Raw genomic sequence first — 19,957 nt, forward strand, 5'->3', positions numbered from 1 at the left:
CAGCGGAGGCAGCCATTTTTATACAAAATGAGTACGTAGCCCTAAGCGAAGAGAAATGAGAAATTGGGGTTGTTAGAACGCTAAAGAGGTAGATCTATTCCTGGACAAGAGCTAGTTTGTGCCTCAAAAGATATAAATATAGCAACTGAAGTTACTTTTATCCATTTATTGAGACTTCGTTTTTAATTCTTGTTACAAATTAATGCTGTTTTGCGTCTGGCGACGGAGAAACAGGTTTAAAATTTTCGAGGACATAAAAAAGATTACTCGTCATAAAAAAACACATCTATTTTGTCTCATTGAAACGGTGAAAGATAGAAGAGGATTGTTTGTGTTATAGACTAATAAAAAAAAAGGTCCTTTTCAGACCTTGTGGTCTATAGGGAAGATGATGTCTAGGTGATTTGTTTCTGTGGCCTTCGGTTTACAAGGTGTCAACGACCAACCCTTTTACTTTTCCCAACTAATGTCAAGTATCCATTAGAGCTGATTGGACTCAGATGCGCCCAAAGATTCCAATCTTAAAAATCCCAGTCTTCATGAGGATTTGATCCCGAGGCCCCTGGTTTGGAAGCCAAGCGCTTTACCGCTCAGCCACCGCGCCTCCTTAGAGAATAAGATTAAAGCTCGAGCCGGGATTTGAATTCGAGCGATCCTTCCCCTCCTTCTCCAACTTGATAGGCAGCCTCCTTAGAGATTAGTAGTGGCACAAAACAGCTTCCGTACTTATTAGCAGCAATCGACGCGTCTTATATATTATCTTATATAGTATAGATTATCTTATATAGTATAGATTATCTTGTATAGTATAGATTATCTTATATAGTATATATTATCTTGTATAGTATAGATTATCTTATATAGTATAGATTATCTTATATAGTATATATTATCTTATATAGTATAGATTATCTTATATAGTATATATTATCTTGTATATCTTAACAACGGCAATGGTCACAGTCGGAGATTCAGTGCCGCCACCTAGTTGCAAGGGTAGACAAGCCTACATCTGCTAACACGTGACGTCACAGAGAGCGGGAGTTTCAAAAAGACGTGAATGTCCCTCTTCTTGTTGAGAGAACGTAAAAAAAAAAAAGAGTTTAATCTGAGTTGAGGTTACTCGAGGAAATGAAGGAGCAGGCGTTATCAGAACGGCTTTAAGACTATCAGTTATCACTGACTTAAAAAAAAATAATAATAATCACATCCTATGTCGCAATGCATATTCCAAATATAAAGTTAATTAATTTTTTTCCCTGTTAATTTACAAACTTTATAGGATAATGATTTAAAAGTGGGGAAAAAAGGGGGAGGGAGAGAATTTATTTAAAATGTGAGATTGTGGAAGAGGGAAGGAATGTGCTGTCCAAAGGATACGCCGTCGACATTGAGTAACTCTACTCGGTGTCGTCGTTACCTATTGTGCAATGTGTGCAGTGCACGCAGGCAGCCACAATCCTGGCGGCGGCCCTGACTCTACTGTCTTTTATCTTAGAAATGTATTCCTCATACCTAAAGAGATACAGCGCTCATACAAAACACGTACACACAAGGGTCGCCCAAGACGTACACACAAGGGCCGCCCAACACGTACACACAAGGGCCGCCCAACACGTACACACAAGGGGCGCCCAACACGTACACACAAGGAGCGCCCAACACGTACTTACAAGGGCGCCCAACACATACACACAAGGGCCGCCCAACACGTACACACAAGGGGCACCCAACACGTACACACAAGGGCCGCCCAACACGTACACACAAGGGCCGCCCAACACGTACACACAAGGGCCGCCCAACACGTACACACAAGGGCCGCCCAAGAGAGGTCTGCAAGCGAGACATGAGAACCACAGGCATCAACCAAAGGATGTGGGAGGTGATAGCCCAAGTCCGGACAGCCGAGAGCTAAAGAAACGAAGTTGCTTCAGTCAAAAGAGAAAGAAAGCTGCCCTGTCAGCTAGTCCTAGGACTGTGACAAAATCTACCGCTCCAGAATTGGCTTGATCAGTCACTTCAGATTCGCCCCGTCTTAAGAAGAAACCAAAGCCATCTGGGCGTATCCATTGTCTTCCAAGGTAGAAGGAGCCTTATATATGGCCAACAGTTATTGAGCATAGTGTCATGTAGCCAGCACAACGACCAACCACCTTTACTTTCCCCAAACTAACGTCAAGTTAGGTACCCATTAGAGTTGGGTAGACACAGGAGCGCTTTAAAAATCCAGTCCAAAATTTAAAATCAGAACCCTAGGTTTGAATGCCAAGCGCTTAACCACTCAACCACCGCCACACTATATCTATATCTATCTATCTATATCTATCTATCTATCTATCTATCTATCTATCTATCTATCTATCTATCTATCTATCTATCTATCTATCTATCTATCTATCTATCTATATAATATAGATATAGGTATATATATATAAGTTTCATTCTTAAAAAAAATATATAATTATACATTTTACTGAAAGTTATGTAACAATGACCTGTCCCCCACCTCTCGAGCTAGTCTGTAGGTCACTGTAGGAGGTAAATAGCTGTGGGAGTGATCAATGAAAGAGCTCTATTTGGGAATAATGGTTAATTAAAAGCTCAGAACTGCAAGCATAATGTTAATCGATAGATCGAGCAGGCCCACGAGAGCCTCCGTTGTCTGACCATTGGCTGCCTTACCCGGTGGAGTGACGAATGCACACAAAAATAAATGACGTCATACTCAAATTTTACATTACAAAGTCCCCCTTTATTTATTTATTTTCTCCCCGGATAGGGTTAAATAAAAATGGTAGTGGCATTTCCGGTTAGATTACTTTAAGCACCCAACAACAAGAAAACAGAAATAAACAGTAAATTGGACAATAACAGAACAAACACTGTCTCATGCGGTTGACCTCCATCGGGAACATTTAGAATTGCTAGTGTATAGTTCAGCTTTCATTCTTATAGAAATATCTCAGAGTGATGTGGTCCAATCTCATGTGTGGACTAGTTGGTGGGGAGGGCGGGACAAGGTTTCTTTGCACAGGTTGGTCCAGCAACACAGGTCAGCTCGAGCCGGGATTTGAATTCGATCGCCCCCCACCCCAGGAAAGGTAGCCAAGTGGTTTGTGCAACTCAGTCCAATATTCCACATCATAAGTGACACGTGAAATAGGATGTATAGGCCGAAGAGAACACATACTAGTAGGAGTAACTTTGTTGTTGTCTGTTCAACTTTTAAGAAGTCCAGGTTTTTTTTTGAAATGCAATTCTTGGTTATTGTTTAAAAAAACTAATCATGAATGTATGTATCGTATGAATTGTTTCAAGTTTACATTTTTTTTCGTCTTTTTAATAAGAAATCAATCTTAAAAGATATTATTGAACTCATTTCATTCACTTTACAATCTGTCTTCTCTTTTTCACTCTGTTTTTTAACTCATTTCTCACGTTCTCTCTCTCTCTTCCTATCTCTCTCTCTTTCTCTCTTTCTGTTTCTCTCTTTCTCTTTGTCTCTCTCTCTCTCTCTCTTGCTTTTTTTAAAGTAATCTCTACCAACACTCAAGTCTAATACACCTTTTATCTTTATCACTTTGACTCAGCAAACAAATGTAAACCTCTCTCTGGATCACGCCTCTTCCCTCATCCCTCTTCCCTCACCCCTCCCTGCCGCGCATTCTACCACAATATTCTATGGTAAACTATCCCCCGACCCCCCCCCCCCCACTAAAAAAATCAATAGCAGTAAGATGACTTCATTATGGACAAGTTCCTTTCGTTCAGGTTCTGTCACAGTAAACGCCAAGATCGATCCCGAATGGACCGTTGGCCTGAAGCGTTTCTTGTTTTATTAGTAAATAAAACTCAAGCCTACAATTACAAGATACATTACAAGATGTATTACAAGATGTATTACAAGATGTATTACAAGATGTATTACAAGTCGCATTACAAGATGCATTACAAGATGTATTAGAAGATGTATTACAAGATGCATTACAAGATGCATTACAAGATGTATTAGAAGATGTATTAGAAAATGTATTACAAGATGTATTAGAAGATGTATTACAAGATGCATTACAAGATGTATTACAAGATGTATTACAATATGTATTACAAGATGTATTACAAGATGCATTACAAGATGTATTACAAGATGCATTACAAGATGTATTACAAGATGCATTACAAGATGCATTACAAGATGCATTACAAGATGTATTAGAAGATGTATTACAAAATGCATTACAAGATGTATTACAAGATGCATTACAAGATGCATTACAAGAGGCATTACAAGATGTATTACAAGATGCATTACAAGATATATTACAAGATGTATTAGAAGATGTATTACAAGATACATTACAAGATGTATTACAAGATGCATTACAAGATGTATTACAAGATGCATTACAAGATGCATTACAAGATGTATTACAAGATGTATTAGAAGATGCATTACAAGATGCATTACAAGATACATTACAAGATGTATTAGAAGATGTATTAGAAGATGCATTACAAGATGCATTACAAGATGTATTACAAGATGTATTAGAAGATACATTACAAGATGTATTACAAGATGTTTTACAAGATGTTTTACAAGATGTGTTACAAGATGTGTTACAAGATGTATTACAAGATGCATTACAAGATGTATTACAAGATGTATTACAAGATGTATTAGAAGATACATTACAAAATGTATTACAAGATGCATTACAAGATGCATTACAAGATACAAGATGCATTACAAGATGTATTACAAGATGTATTAGAAGATGCATTACAAGATGTATTACAAGATGCATTACAAGATGCATTACAAGATGTATTACAAGATGTATTACAAGATGCATTACAAGATGTATTACAAGATGTATTACAAAATGCATTACAAGATGTATTACAAGATGCATTACAAGATGCATTACAAGAGGCATTACAAGATGCATTACAAGAGGCATTACAAGATGTATTACAAGATGTATTAGAAGATGCATTACAAGATGTATTACAAGATGCATTACAAGATGCATTACAAGATGCATTACAAGATGTATTACAAGATGTATTACAAGATGCATTACAAGATGTATTACAAGATGTATTACAAAATGCATTACAAGATGTATTACAAGATGTATTACAAAATGCATTACAAGAGGCATTACAAGATGCATTACAAGAGGCATTACAAGATGTATTACAAGATGTATTACAAAATGCATTACAAGATGTATTACAAGATGCATTACAAGATGTATTACAAGATGCATTACAAGATGTATTACAAGATGCATTACAAGATGCATTACAAGATGCATTACAAGATGTATTACAAGATGTATTAGAAGATGTATTACAAGATACATTACAAGATGTATTACAAGATGTATTACAAGATGTATTAGAAGATGCATTACAAGATGCATTACAAGATACATTACAAGATGTATTAGAAGATGTATTAGAAGATGCATTACAAGATGCATTACAAGATGTATTACAAGATGTATTAGAAGATACATTACAAGATGTATTACAAGATGTTTTACAAGATGTTTTACAAGATGTGTTACAAGATGTGTTACAAGATGTATTACAAGATGCATTACAAGATGTATTACAAGATGTATTACAAGATGTATTAGAAGATACATTACAAAATGTATTACAAGATGCATTACAAGATGCATTACAAGATACATTACAAGATGCATTACAAGATGTATTACAAGATGTATTACAAGATGCATTACAAGATGCATTACAAGATGCATTACAAGATGTATTACAAGATGTATTACAAGATGTATTACAAGATGTATTACAAGATGCATTACAAGATGTATTACAAGATGCATTACAAGATGTATTACAAGATGCATTACAAGATGCATTACAAGATGTATTACAAGATGCATTACAAGATGTATTACAAGATGTATTACAAGATGATTCAGAGTCCCATCTCATAAATTAAAAGTCATGGTACCAATCCATTAGAGTAAAAAAAATAGAGTCCTAGCGTACGTTAAGATACACTTTTCAACCACTTAATTTTTTGGAACGACGCTTTGGCGGGCCGGATGAAACAACGTCGAGGGCCGGATCTGGCCCGCGGGCCCTATTTTGGGCATCACTGGTTTAGGCCAATTGTCGTTAGGATTTATCTGATAAAAACTTGATTTCAATTGTGTTGGAGACAAATTAGGACATCTGCTGCGTAGCGGGGTCACTTCCGTTTCTCACAGGAAGTAGTCCTCTTGTCCAGCCCAATTCAGTTATCTTCACTTCCGGAAACTTTAGCGACAAGAAACGCATTTTAGTTCGTGAAACACTGACCAAAAATCTATCTATATATATAATTCTCTTCATGGCTCAAGAGTTTGGACGAGAAGTAAAGGAATTATCACTTTTTATCTCTGCAAGTCGGACTAGAGTTACCCTACGAAAAAGAGGGGGGAGAACAAGTAGTATTCACCCGTCAAAAAATAGCAGGGCTGGACTTAACCGTTGTGTCCAAGAAGTCATGGAAAGATCACTCTTTTTTATTTCTACCACACGTAGTGGCGGGGGGGGGGGGGGAGAACAAGTAATCTACTCTGTATTCACCCGTCACTAAATAGCAGGGCCGGACTCAACCGTTGTGGGGCCCTATACGAAACGGAATCCGCGGGTCCCAGTTTTGGGTAGGAATACGGATTATAAATGAAAATTAATTTAAGAGTTTATATTAGAAAATACATTCATCTTTGCATTGTATTCATTCTTTACTACGTACAGAATTACTTTACGAGCCTTGCGTTTAGCGAAGTCATACAGTATATCATAAAAGTTCTATTTCCTACATAGATCACGCTCAATAGCTAGAATTACCAAATGTTTCAATCTATCTACGAAAATTGTTGACCTCAAGTAATTCTTCATTAGTATGAGGCTGAGAAGCTTCTTTCACCAGATGCGACAATTACGGGATAATGCCGTTTTTTTTTTATCGCGCGTAGGATTGTCGTTTTCTATATTGAATGACACCCCAAAATGACAATTTATGTTTATATATTTCAGGAGATTTGTATGAGTTTTCAAAAGATTTTAATAATTTCCGGATATTTCCCTCCGCGGTCGCATAGGTTGTAGTGGCATAAGGCCGGCCATGCAAAATAGCGGCGTATGCTACGCCGTCGGTCGACTAATAAATAAAACAGCGAGAGAGTGCCCTTGACCTTCATTGACGTATGTTGATTAAGTCGACGAACAGAGCTCATTTTCTTTGGAGGATCATTTGTTAATACTCTTACTAGTCCACACTTCAGTAATTCAACACGGTGCCGGCAAATACGCTTGTAATTTGTGTATACTGTTGTATGTATATTTTTAAAATGTAAGTATTTGGTAAACGTCTTTGTTCCTGTCTTATGGTTAACACAAGATCACGAAAAATCGAACCTGTATTTTTCATGACGGAAGTATATTCCTGTATATTCCTGCTGTATATTCCTGCTGTATATTCCTGTATATTCCTGTAAACTTCAGACTAAAAAATGATTAGCTCAATGATACAAGAGCCTTAATATTGTAATATTGTAATGGAAGGCATGTAAATGCTACCGGCAAAGTGCAAAATTCATGGCTGCCTGGTCGTGCGGTTTGTGCGCTGGACTGTCGTTCGGATTTATCGACGGTCGAGGGTTCAAACCCTGCCCGCTCCCATCCCCGTCGTCCTGCGGGAGGTTTGGACTAGGAAGTAAACTATCTTCAACTCTGAAGGAACATCCGAAACATGTAAAACATTTTACAAACATTCAGGCATTCTATTGAGTGCCTGGACATTCTATAGAGAAACTAGACCCACGTCTGGCAAAGTAGAAAAGAAAGATATTTATAAATAAATAGTGATAAATAAGTGTAACTGAACAACAGGAGATGTTAAGATGTTAAGTTATTGTGTATGTAGCTATACCAGCTCACCATTTTACCACAAAGAAAATGAAATTGAGATGCTCTAGCAGGATGCTAGCTATTGCCTACAGAACCGCACCACTAACGAGAAGACAACAGGATCACTAGGGCAAATGTCCCCACCATGACCTACTGATCACTGTAAAAACTCGCAAACTTAAAACTTTATGACCATATGGCAAGGTCTTCAGGGCACTGAACCAGGAAAAAGAAGAAGACGCAGACAGATAAAGCGAGGAGAAGACAACAACAAAGAATGTACGGGCATGTCATTAAAAGAGATTCTATCCAAGGTAAAAGAGAGGAATGGAGAAAGATGATCGAAAGATCATCTGTGGTGCCCCTTACATTTCAACAGAGTATGGGATAGGTGAAGGTGAGGTGGAGATGTGGATTTTCATGGCTGACATTTTCTTCCAAAAGTACTTATTGAGAAAAAAAAAAGACTCACTGTAGAATCTATTTCTACTGTTTTTACAAAGCTTATATCAACTCACTCTGTCTGTCTGGTAAAAAGTGTGTACACGTTATTTCTCCCACACCCATTGTCGGATCAAGCTGAAACTTCGCAAATTATTCTTTGACATAGACAGACATGAATCAATTAAAAAAAAACAACCAATTAGACAATTAATTACTGGTAATGCATTATTTTGTTTAATAGCATCATGGGAAAATAATACTTCAGTATTCACAGATATTGCTAGATTTGTTAGGTTTAGTCCCCATAAATAAATCCTAATAACGCTATTTCTCCCTCACGCATTCTCCGATCAAGTTGATACTTAAAAAAAATTATTTATTGTACCTAACAAAACATGAATCAATAAACAAAAATACTCAATTAGTCAATTAAGTATCTTGTTTGAGATCGAATAAGGAAAATAGTTTGTACAATATTGGTAGATTTTTCTTTCTGCATTCTTCTCCTTTGATAGAATTTGAAAATATTGAAACCTGCCTTTTTACCAGCCTGGGTGGACCACTTCGGGAGCCGATTTAGAGCTTGTGTTTCCACACAAACTGTCTTTTTAACCTGATTTTTTATATTTTGCTTATTTATCAAAGTGGGAACTTAAAGTCGATTAGATCAACCAGACAGCAAGCATTTAAATCAGAAAACTTAAAAGAAGCTGATATAGTTCATTGTGTAGTTCAATTTCAAGGCGAGTAAAGTTCTTGAATATTTTTGGCATGTTTTTCCAACATTTTTTTTTCATCAAAGACCAAACACGTGTCTAATATTTCAGACATAAAAATGATAGGTCCCTTTCGTTTTGTATAGAATACGATCATGCTCTCATTATTTTAAGATTTAAAAAAAATAATAGGACATAAAAATACATAACAAGTTTTCACAATCAAAACTGAAGCATCCTATAAAAAATAAAGGCTACTATAGTACTTTTGAAAAATTAAGTTGAAAAAAATGTATTCATTTTGTTTAGTTTTCAGTTCGAATGTTAATGTAAGTGAATGATAGTAACTTGATCAGTTGGATCAATCCAGTGCGGTGATCACTTATACACATGAGTACAGGCAAATTATGTAGGTCATAGCAGGTACTGCGTAGCCACGTGAAATACTTCACTCCTCATTCATCTTCGGAAAGACAAGCCACATTAGTATTATTATTATTATTATGTTAGAAATGAACGAGTAGTCATTCTCTGGCGCTGCCAGGGTCGAGTTTCGCTAAAGAGAAACAAAATTCATCGTAGTCCCTTTAACAGTTTCCACTGAGGAATTTTCTGGTGATGTGGCAGGTCTGCAGCAGTACCGCCTTCTGACAGGCAACGAAGATGTTCCTAGGAATGTTAAGGGCCTTGAAGGTGTCTGTGAGGTCAGTTGTTATTATCCCCTCGGTTGATATAACAATGGGGTATATTGTTATTTTGGACAATTTCCATAGACGCTTAATCTCCAAGCCTAGGTTCCCATATTTTCTTTGTTTTTCTATCTCAGTTTTTCTTAAATTATGAGACAGTGGTACGGCGATATCGATAATGGTAGCGGTTTTTTCTTTTTTATCGATGAACAGCAGATCCGGGCGATTGAAATCTACCGTTTTGTCGGTCAGAATAGGCCTATCCCAGTACAGCAGATGTTCAGTAGACTCGAGAACCTCTTGCGGAGAGTATTTATAATAAGGGGGAGTGTCCTTACCGATCAATTTGTACGTCAAAGCCAGGTGTTGGTGTATTAACTTTGCAACTTGGTTATGGCGACCTAGGTAGGCTGATTCTGATAGGGCTGGACATCCTGCCATAATGTGTTCAATCGACTCGCCCACATTTCCACGTTTTCGGCATTTGTCGACAACATTGAGTTTCAGGATATGCTTCTCGTAATTTTTTGTCCTGATTACTCTGTCCTGTATTGCTGTAACAAAGCCTTCTGTTTCAGGGTAGAGATGACCTGCTTTGAGCCATGTTAAGGAAGCAGCCTTGTCGATGTTGTCCCCATGTAATGAAGCCGGAAATTTTCCGTGGAGTGTTTTTTCTTCCCATTGGCGAATCTCATGCCCTACGTCGTCCAAACCGATATTGACATCAGCATTGTGTAGGTTCAGAGGGGTTGCATCGGAGTCGTATTTCCGTAGGAAGGAAACTAATTTATTGCTGGAGGCGAGCAGTTTTGATCGTATTTTTAAAACTTGCATCTTACACAATTTGAAGATGTTCTGCAATCCACGACCCCCATCCTTCCTGGGCAGGTATAACCTTATGGTGGAGGACTTGGGGTGTAGACATCGAAACTTGGTTAGTAATTTTCTAGTGAGTCTGTCAATGTCATGTAGGTCGGTGTCAGTCCATTTGATCACACCGAACGTGTAAAGGAGCACAGGGACGGCCCAGCTGTTAATTGCAGTGATGAGATTACTGCCAGACAGTTTGGTGTTGAGGATTTTATTAACTCTTTGCCTATATTTGCCAAGGAAGTCCTCTTTTAATTTCTTATGGTTTATCTTGGCATTCTGGTTTATTCCAAGATATTTATAAATAGAGGCGGAGTTCAATTCCTCGATGCCTTCAAATTCAATGTTGGTGTTCGTTGCCTTGCCCTTTTTAATGCTTATGATGCCACACTTATCCAGGCCAAAAGACATACAGATATCGTCACTAAAGCATTTTACCGTTTTGATTAAGGTGTGTAATTTTTGCTCGGTTTCTGCATATAGCTTTAGATCATCCATGTATAATAAGTGGGACACACATTTTGTACATTTAGTGTCAACCCTAAAACCGTTTGTAGAGTCTTGGAGTAATGTAGATAGAGGATTAATCGCTAGGCAGAACCAGAGTGGAGATAGTGAGTCACCCTGGTATATACCTCTTCTTATGTGCACAGAACCTAGTTTATCACGATTTAGGTGCAGGTTTATCTTCCAATTATCCATACAGACTTTCAATAGTTGTTTTATTCTTGGGTTGATTCTATGGATGTCCAGGGTTTTTAATAGCCAATCATGCGGAACTGAATCGAAAGCTTTTTTGTAGTCGATGTAAAACATGTGTAAATTTCTCTTTCTTCTATTAGCTTGATGCAATATAATACCATCTATAGTTAGCTGTACTTTACAGCCCATCGACTCTTCAATGCAACCTTGTTGTTCATCTGCTAGTAGCTTATGGGCAGAACAAAATTTATACATTTTACTTTTTAAAAGTGAAGTTAATAGTTTATACACCACTGACAGACAAGTGATAGGGCGATAGTTTGATGGTTGGTTCGCATCCCCTTTTTTGGGGAGGAGAGATGTTCTCCCTTCAGTGAGTTCTAACAGCATTGAAGACGGTTCTGATATTAGCTCGTTAAAACGTATTATTATTATTATTATTATTATTATTAGAGACAGGGGTGAACTGGCTATGTGGGCATTTGGGCAAATACCCGGGGAGGGGAGGGGGCGTTACCTAATTTGCCAGTAGTAGAGAAATTACATGTCGATATGTGAAATTGAGAATTTTATAATCTATCATTTAGCCTATTATAATTATCTTCTTATCTTACATATAACAGACGTTACTTCAAAACAGAAGATAATTCTACCTGAATGTTGGTCTATTTTATTTTTTCTTCTTCAAGTTTAAAAAAACACAAAATCTTTTAAAGTGAAATCTAATTAAAAGCAAATCTTGTTGCCTCAATAGAATGCTCCACCTAATTTGATAATATATTTCCCAGGCGATGTGTCAATGAACGAGACCACGTGATGTTTGGCATTCATTTTTATTTTGATCTTATTTTCGTTCGACTGTGTTTACAAAACAGGGAAGGGGGGGAGGAAGTCGTGCTTTGGGGAAGATATTTTCCAAATGTGTTGCCTGTCATGCCGTGGACTTATATCGGCGTGATACTAACCCAAAGAAATAATCTCTCTATCTATATATATGATTCTCTTCGAGGCCCAACCATGCGGTACACCACGATGAAAAAGTCATGGAAAGATAACTCTTTTATTTCTGCACGTCGGACTAGAGTTACCCAACGTAACTTTCGCAGTGACGGAGAGCGAGACTGAGAACAAAAAAGAGAGGGGGCGTATGCTACGCCGCGGATCGGCTCGTAAAAAAGAATTTAAAAAAAATATAGTTTGCACAACGGATGTGAATATCTCCACTCTCCTTTTTTATTTGATAAGATGAAAGTTATTTATATCCTTCTCTTTCTTTTTGTCTCTACTTTTTAAAATGTCTTCATGTTCAATTGTTCTTTCTCTCTCATTTTCTCTTTTTTTTTCGCTCTCTCTTCTATCCATTCCTCTTTCTCTCTTGCTTTTTCTTTCCTTCTCTTTCTCTTTTCTATGTCTGTCCCCCTCTCTCTCTCTCTTTCAATCTTTCTCCCTTTTTTGTTTGGCACTATCACTTTAATGTCTCTTTCTGTCACTCCCAGCATGGCAATCTGACCTCCAGACGTCTTTCCAATTATTCATCTCTTTATCTATCTGTCCAAATGTATGACTGTACATAAATCTGTTCGTCCGCCTGTCTCCGTATACAAATATTATTACATATGAAACGAGTCCTGATGGCTTACATTATAATTTTTACCTGCTATTGTTTGGGTTGAGGTCATTTTCCAAATGCCTTAAAACCCTAACCAATATCCCCCAAGCCTGATGGTGTATTCCCTTAAGGAACACTAAGCAGATTTTATCAGCAGGATCAATTGAAACGGAAAAAAATCATTTTCAGCATTAAATCAGTGATGCTAAAACCACGGCCCGAGGGTTATATTGGGCCTTGACATTGTGAAATCTGGCTCCGAAAACTTTATTCCATTGTGCAAAATGAAAGCGCATAAGCTCTGCTCGATTGAACCCGACGATGATGCCGCCCTTGACAAGCATGTGGGAAATTTACCTGGCCACATGGCCCAAAAAGGTTGGCACCCGCCACTTTCCACCGTAAAGATGATGCTTTTAAACACTTTTGTGGCCAACGGTTATCAGGATGTGTATAGCCAGAACTCAAATTACTTTACTTGAAAAAGACCAATTGCCCATATAGAGCCCAAAGCATTTCATTTTTTAAATACAAATTGATCTTTGAATCATGTTAGCCTTTGGGTGTGTGTTGTGATGTAGAGCCAAGACATTTAATCCCATGTGCAAATTAAATTACTATGAAGCAATTAAGGATTGATGATGTGGAGGCGGATCTGCAACAGCTTGGGCTTAGGGCGCGGAGACGAAGGGCCCAGAAGAGATCTGAATGGAAGGATGTGTTGAAGCAGGTCTGAGCCCTCCATGGGCTGTAGCGCCACTGGGATGGATGGATGGATGAACCAATTAAGTCTGAATAAAAATTTGAAAATTCTTTTATAGAAAAACTAGCATAAGTCACCTCCCCTCTTGATGTGTTCCTCAAGCTATATATTGCTTATTTTGCCACGAGCCTTTCCATTTTTTCTTACTTATGACAATCTAATAATATAAAGTTAAATGTTTTTCCATACATTTCGTGAACCTTCTAATTCTAGTATCAAATACTTTAAGTTGGACCAGCTTGTACAGTTTACAAAATCGTTTTCACGAATGCGTAGACAATTTGAGCATCAGTGTAGTAATATGTAAGATACAAGTTTAATCGCAAGATGTTAATGGATTTTCAATTATTCCTCAACAAACTCAGACCTGTTTGGACTCGCCATCTTGTCTGTACACATGTTACCTTTTTCAACACCCGCCAGTTCCGTTTTTTGAAACATCATAAAATAAAAATCACATCTCTTAAAGTAACATCTTATATATATATATATATATATATATATAGTTCGTCCATCGTGGTTCGATGATGACCGCTTTGTCATCCAGGGGGCTGAGGGCTTTGCACTGGGGCTTTATGCCTCCTCATGTGGCTGGTGAGACCTATATGAGCCCGGAATGTTCGGCTGCACACTAGGCAGGTTATTCCAGCTGGAGCTAGTGTCCTGGGCCTTGCTTTTCTTCTCTCTATATATATACTGTATATATATATATATATATATATATATATATATATATATATATATATATATATATATATATATATATATATATATATACAGTCCATCATAGTGCTATATGCAAACATATATATATATATATATATATATATATATATATATATATATATATATATATATATATATATATATATATATATGAGAGAGGGCGATCTTAACTCTTTCTCTTCTAACTGACGATACCAACGTTGATTCCACCAGAATGTGGTAAATAATTAAGGAGAGAAAGAGTTAATCATCGTCCATACATGCTTGTAGCCAAATTTTTAATGTATACATTACTCTTAAGTTGTATGTATTTTTAGAGATTTTCACGATAAACAAAACGATGTCAAGGACGCTAAACAATGTCAAGGACGCTAAACAATGTCAAGGACGCTAAATTGAACGTCACTGTTGCCAACTAACTAAGATGAATCGAGCAAAAATTGTAACACTATCTCTTTGTGTTCATCGTGTCAACCCTATTTTATTAACGCTAGTTAGTTTGCACACCGGATACGCCAAAATAGCTAGCTATTTAAAGTGTTTTTGCACCATGTATGAAAATTCTCAGTATTCATTTACTGTTAAATAATGTATGTTTTCTTCATTGAAGCTGGCAATAATCTAAATTTTATCTTGTATAATTTGAAGAGAATCTGGGAATCGATGTTGTCATTTTTGTGCAAACACAGAATAGATCAAACTTTATTTTTTAAAAATCTTATGTCAACTCACTCTGTCTGTCTGGTAAAAAGTTTGTACACGTTTTTTACCCGACACCTTACCTCGGATCAAGCTGAAATTTCGCATAATTATTTCTTTTCCATGACGGATCCAAACTAATTGATACAATTACACTGCGTAAGTTTTGTCTTTTTTTTTTTTGTCTTTCTTTTTTTTAATATGTTTTTCTTGTTTATTTGTTTGTTTTGTGGCTACAACAAGATCAGAGAGAAGTTTCCAGTTCAAGTTTTTTAAATGTTTTAGGCCACGCCCAGACTCAAAAGTTGAGCACCATGTTGTGTTTATATTAGGCTATCTTACGTAGGCTAATGACGTCATCATTCCCACCAAATCCTACCCGCTTTTTCCCAATTCCTTTCATGGATGGTGTCTATTTTTTTTCGCTATTTGATGTAACGCTCTCTCTCTCTCTCTCTTTCTTTCTCTCTCTCTTTCTCTCTCTCTCTCTTTCTCTCTCTCTCGCTCTCTATTAACGAAAAGCGCATTTCCAAATATTTTTTATTTGCTGTTGCTAGTTTTTTTCCCCTCGTGTTACTTCCAGTTGGCCTAACATCTCCACCCAAAAAGAAAAACACGAGATGGAAGCGAGGGTTGAAAATAAAGGTGAACAAAAACGTGTCTCTGGAAACCGAGCCAAAAGTCGTGAGACTATACGTTGTATAAACACGGCCTGTGGCGGCACAACGGGGGCTCTTGTTTGAAGTGAAAGCGTGGATACTTAAAAAGAGTTGCCCACTTGCCCTTACTGTTTACTTTCGTTCAAAGAGCAATCAAGGCGACGGTAAGCGCACCCAAGGATATTGTGATTATAAATTATCAGTTACACGTTAGTTATAGTTGTTCTGTAACAAAAGTTTCAAAAGTAGGTCAAGTTATCTAAATCTAAAACAATGTTAGGTAGTTACATTTGACTGACTTATCTCGAATATTATCTTCCTTACAAAGTTACACTTATAAATAGTTTTGAATGTCCTTTGACTACCATAATTTTGTTGTAAAACAAATTTAAAGGTCATGCAATACAATTGTGCCTCCATCTTTGCTCTGTTAACAAGGCCGGACTTACGGGAGAGCAAAACTGTGCTGCAGCCACACAGAGTATTTCCATCAAAAAGTTTGCTAATACAATATGCCAATGATATATAAGAAACGGAAGGAGATGATAGTAAATGTACTAGTAGTCTTCACATCTAAGGCTTTGTGCATTTTGATATATTATCTTATCCTGTTCCAAATTTTGCCAAGAAACGTGAAGGCCTCTATTTCTTTCACACCTCTCTCTATTTTCTTTCTCTCTAGTTTTCTCTTTCCATATTTTACTATTTACCTATCTCTCTTTCTTTTTTCTCACATTCTCTTTCATTCTCTTTCATTCTCTTGTCTTTCCTTGTCTTTCTCCCCCTTTCCCTTTCTTTAATCTCTCTCTCTCTTTATTTCTTCTTTCTAGCTCTTTTTTTTTTCTCTTTCCATTTATAACTCTCTACCTATCTCTCTTTCTCACCTGTTTTTCTTTCTCACTCTTTCGTTCTCTTCTTCTCTCTTTCCTTATCTTTCTCCCTCTTGCTCTCTTTTGTTTGCACTCTTTCTCGCCCTCTCTTTTTTGTTTCTTTCTCACTTTTTCATTCTCTTTCTTTCTCTTTTTCTTCTCCTCTTCGTCTCTCTTTCTTTCATTCTCTCTGTCTCTTTCTTTTATGTTTCTGTCAGTCCCAGTTCTTCATTTACCGTATTGCCCTACTCAAGAGAGCCAGGCCAAAGGGACTGTACTGTGAACAGTCTTCCTCCACTGGATTGAGTGACATTTAGACAGATAACCACCGCCCCACCCCCTCCAACAGTTTTTACAAATTAGACTCCCCCCCCCATTCTCCCTAGCGCCCATCTCCCCCTCCCTCCATTTTTTTTCTTGACCATCAGAATAGAGTGAGCACTGTGTGGACGAACTATTACCCTGTATAAAGTGTGAGCACTGTGTGGACGAACTATTACCCTGTATAAAGTGTGAGCACTGTGTGGACGAACTATTACCCTGTATAAAGTGTGAGCACTGTGTGGACGAACTATTACCCTGTATAAAGTGTGAGCACTGTGTGGACGAACTATTACCCTGTATAAAGTGTGAGCACTGTGTGGACGAACTATTACCCTGTATAAAGTGTGAGCACTGTGTGGACGAACTATTACCCTGTATAAAGTGTGAGCACTGTGTGGACGAACTATTACCCTGTATAAAGTGTGAGCACTGTGTGGACGAACTATTACCCTGTATAAAGTGTGAGCACTGTGTGGACGAACTATTACCCTGTATAAAGTGTGAGCACTGTGTGGACGAACTATTACCCTGTATAAAGTGTGAGCACTGTGTGGACGAACTATTACCCTGTATAAAGTGTGAGCAGAGCACCTTGACATCGTCACGTCTTACGTGCTACGTGTGAGTGTGTGAGTGTGTGAGTGTGTGAGTGTGTGAGTGTGTGAGTGTGTGAGTGTGTGAGTGTGTGAGTGTGTGAGTGTGTGAGTGTGTGAGTGTGTTTGTGCCAGCGTTTGTTTGTATGTGTCTTACGCACACGTGTTCATCATAACTACAACTAGGACATGTGCCCGTTTGATATTCACTTTTGTTTCTTGTAACGAATGTGAGTAGCTCGTCCACAGTGGAACACATGTAAAATATGTTTTTATCACACATAGATACATGCAGTGCTTTTTGTGACGGTACGCATCGGTACGACGTACCGGTGCCTTTTTCAATGTGGGGAAAAAAATATTATTTTCTTGCATTTTAACGACGTTCATTATTAATTTATTAGAATTTAAAATTTAAGCAATCCATCACTGAGTACCGGCACTGACAATACCATGTTAAGGTTTTTAGGGTTGGGTATATAAAACATAGAACTTTCGTTGTTTTTTTAAATATGCTGCAAAAGTAAAATGAATGTTTAAGATATAATGTATCGAAACAAAATATCAGTCCATTAAGGTGGAGATGAACTTGCGGTCAATTAATATAGAAATCGGAGTACACTTCTTTTATGCATTTTTATAAGACTTCATAAAGTTAATTTTTATTTATTCTAATATTTAATTATTGTCTTATTTAGATTTCTTTTTTTTTTTTATTTTTATACTTTTTATGGAGGCCCAGCATTTGTGCTATTCGTTTTTAGCTTTTTCCATCATAAGAATCCTCTAGAATTCTGTAAGTGCCTGAGGTTATGGGGGCTGAACTGTTACTGACTTCTTATTTAAGAGTATAGATTGCATTTGTGGTGCGCTACTAAAGCTATATTGTAATGATATAATTAGATTAAAGTTACTTGTCTAAAATTCACGATAAAAAAACAAGTTAGAATTTAGGAACACTGACCTTATTGTTAGCCGCTCCCTTAGTCAGAATAATCTTTTTATGGTAAAATTAAAACATGAACTAATTTTTAAATAATGAAAATAATATCAATAAAGATAGGATTTCTTAATGCTTTAAAATGTTTATAATCTTGTTAAATTTTTTTCCACAGTTTATAAACTTATCTCCCCTAGTTTCAGTTTGTGTCGACCTCCATAGCTGTGCACGTCACAGATTACGTCAGATGTAACTTACCAGGACCATGATCGTCTGACACGCCTATTTTAGATCGTCTGCAATCAGTTTTATTTCTATTTGGATTTACACACCTACAGAGACTTAGGAACGATAATTCCTAATGAGGGTTTACACGCGGTAGTTCCGGTAAGTCAATCTAGTTTTGCTCTGTCTACTAGTGTTAGCTCTCATTGGTTAAATATATTGGCAATTTTATTTTTAAATTTACGCGTGAAATAAGCCAAAGGCTTATGTTTGCTTTTCGATACCGAGCAATTTTGGCTGCTTCGAGATGTTCATACACAAAGGTGAATCCATAAATAGCAAATTTGTGTGTGTGTGTGTGTTCTAGGTATTAGAAAAAGGGAAGCACAGATAAGCGGTGTATAAAATCTAATATGTAAAGCAGAAAGTAAGGTGTATGTATGTATGTGTGTATGTATGCATGTATGTATGTATGTATGCATGTATGTATGTATGTATGTATGTATGTATGTATGTATGTATGTATGTATGTATGTATGTACGTACGTTTGTTTGTACGTACGTTTGTTTGTATGTATGTATGTATTTATGTCCCGAATAAAAATCAAAACCGTTTGACCAATCTTGATAAAACTAAGCATAAATTCTCCTTAGATCATGGCGGAGACCATGGTGTATGTTTAATGTCCCTCCCACAACCGGAGGGTCCTAAAAATATACAAAATGTACCTAATTGTGTTTCTAATAAAGAGCGAAACTTTTTAACAAATCGGGTAATCCCGTTTTCACAGTATTTTATATGTTCTATATGAATGGAATGGGTAAACCCATTGGCACACACTACTTTTATTTTCGTGGCAAAATTTCAAAAAAATTGAAGGGAACATTCTCCATGTTTGACAAAGATTTAAATTCAATCCAGTAGATCAGTGAAACCCAAACCAAGACCCGCAACCCGCGGGTCATATCCGGCTAGATGGTTATATAATAAAATGTGTGCGTTATTTGCAATGTAGAATTCAAGTTCTAAGCTTTTCCAAAGTAGCTTAAAGTAATTTGTTATGTTTTAGTTGGCAACTGTCATCTTTCATAATTAGTGATGCCCTTTCACTCAAAGTAATTGTTATGTTTTAGTTTGTCAACTGTCATCTTTCACAATTAGTGATGCCCTTTCACTCAAAGTAA

General features: G+C 37.0%; 1 protein-coding gene across 17 annotated transcripts in view; it reads left to right on the plus strand.

Moving 5' to 3' along the window:
• Positions 1-19,957, plus strand: part of LOC106072560 (potassium voltage-gated channel protein Shaw-like) — a 230,377-nt gene that overhangs the window by 90,851 nt on the left and 119,569 nt on the right. For all 17 annotated transcript variants that reach the window (XM_056015397.1, XM_056015396.1, XM_056015395.1 and 14 more), the window contains one exon: positions 18,723-18,934. The gene's annotated coding sequence lies outside the window, so the exon portion shown is untranslated. The remainder of the gene's footprint in view (positions 1-18,722; positions 18,935-19,957) is intronic.

The sequence above is a fragment of the Biomphalaria glabrata genome, chromosome 17 (assembly GCF_947242115.1).
Source record: "Biomphalaria glabrata chromosome 17, xgBioGlab47.1, whole genome shotgun sequence".
NCBI lineage: Eukaryota > Metazoa > Mollusca > Gastropoda > Planorbidae > Biomphalaria > Biomphalaria glabrata.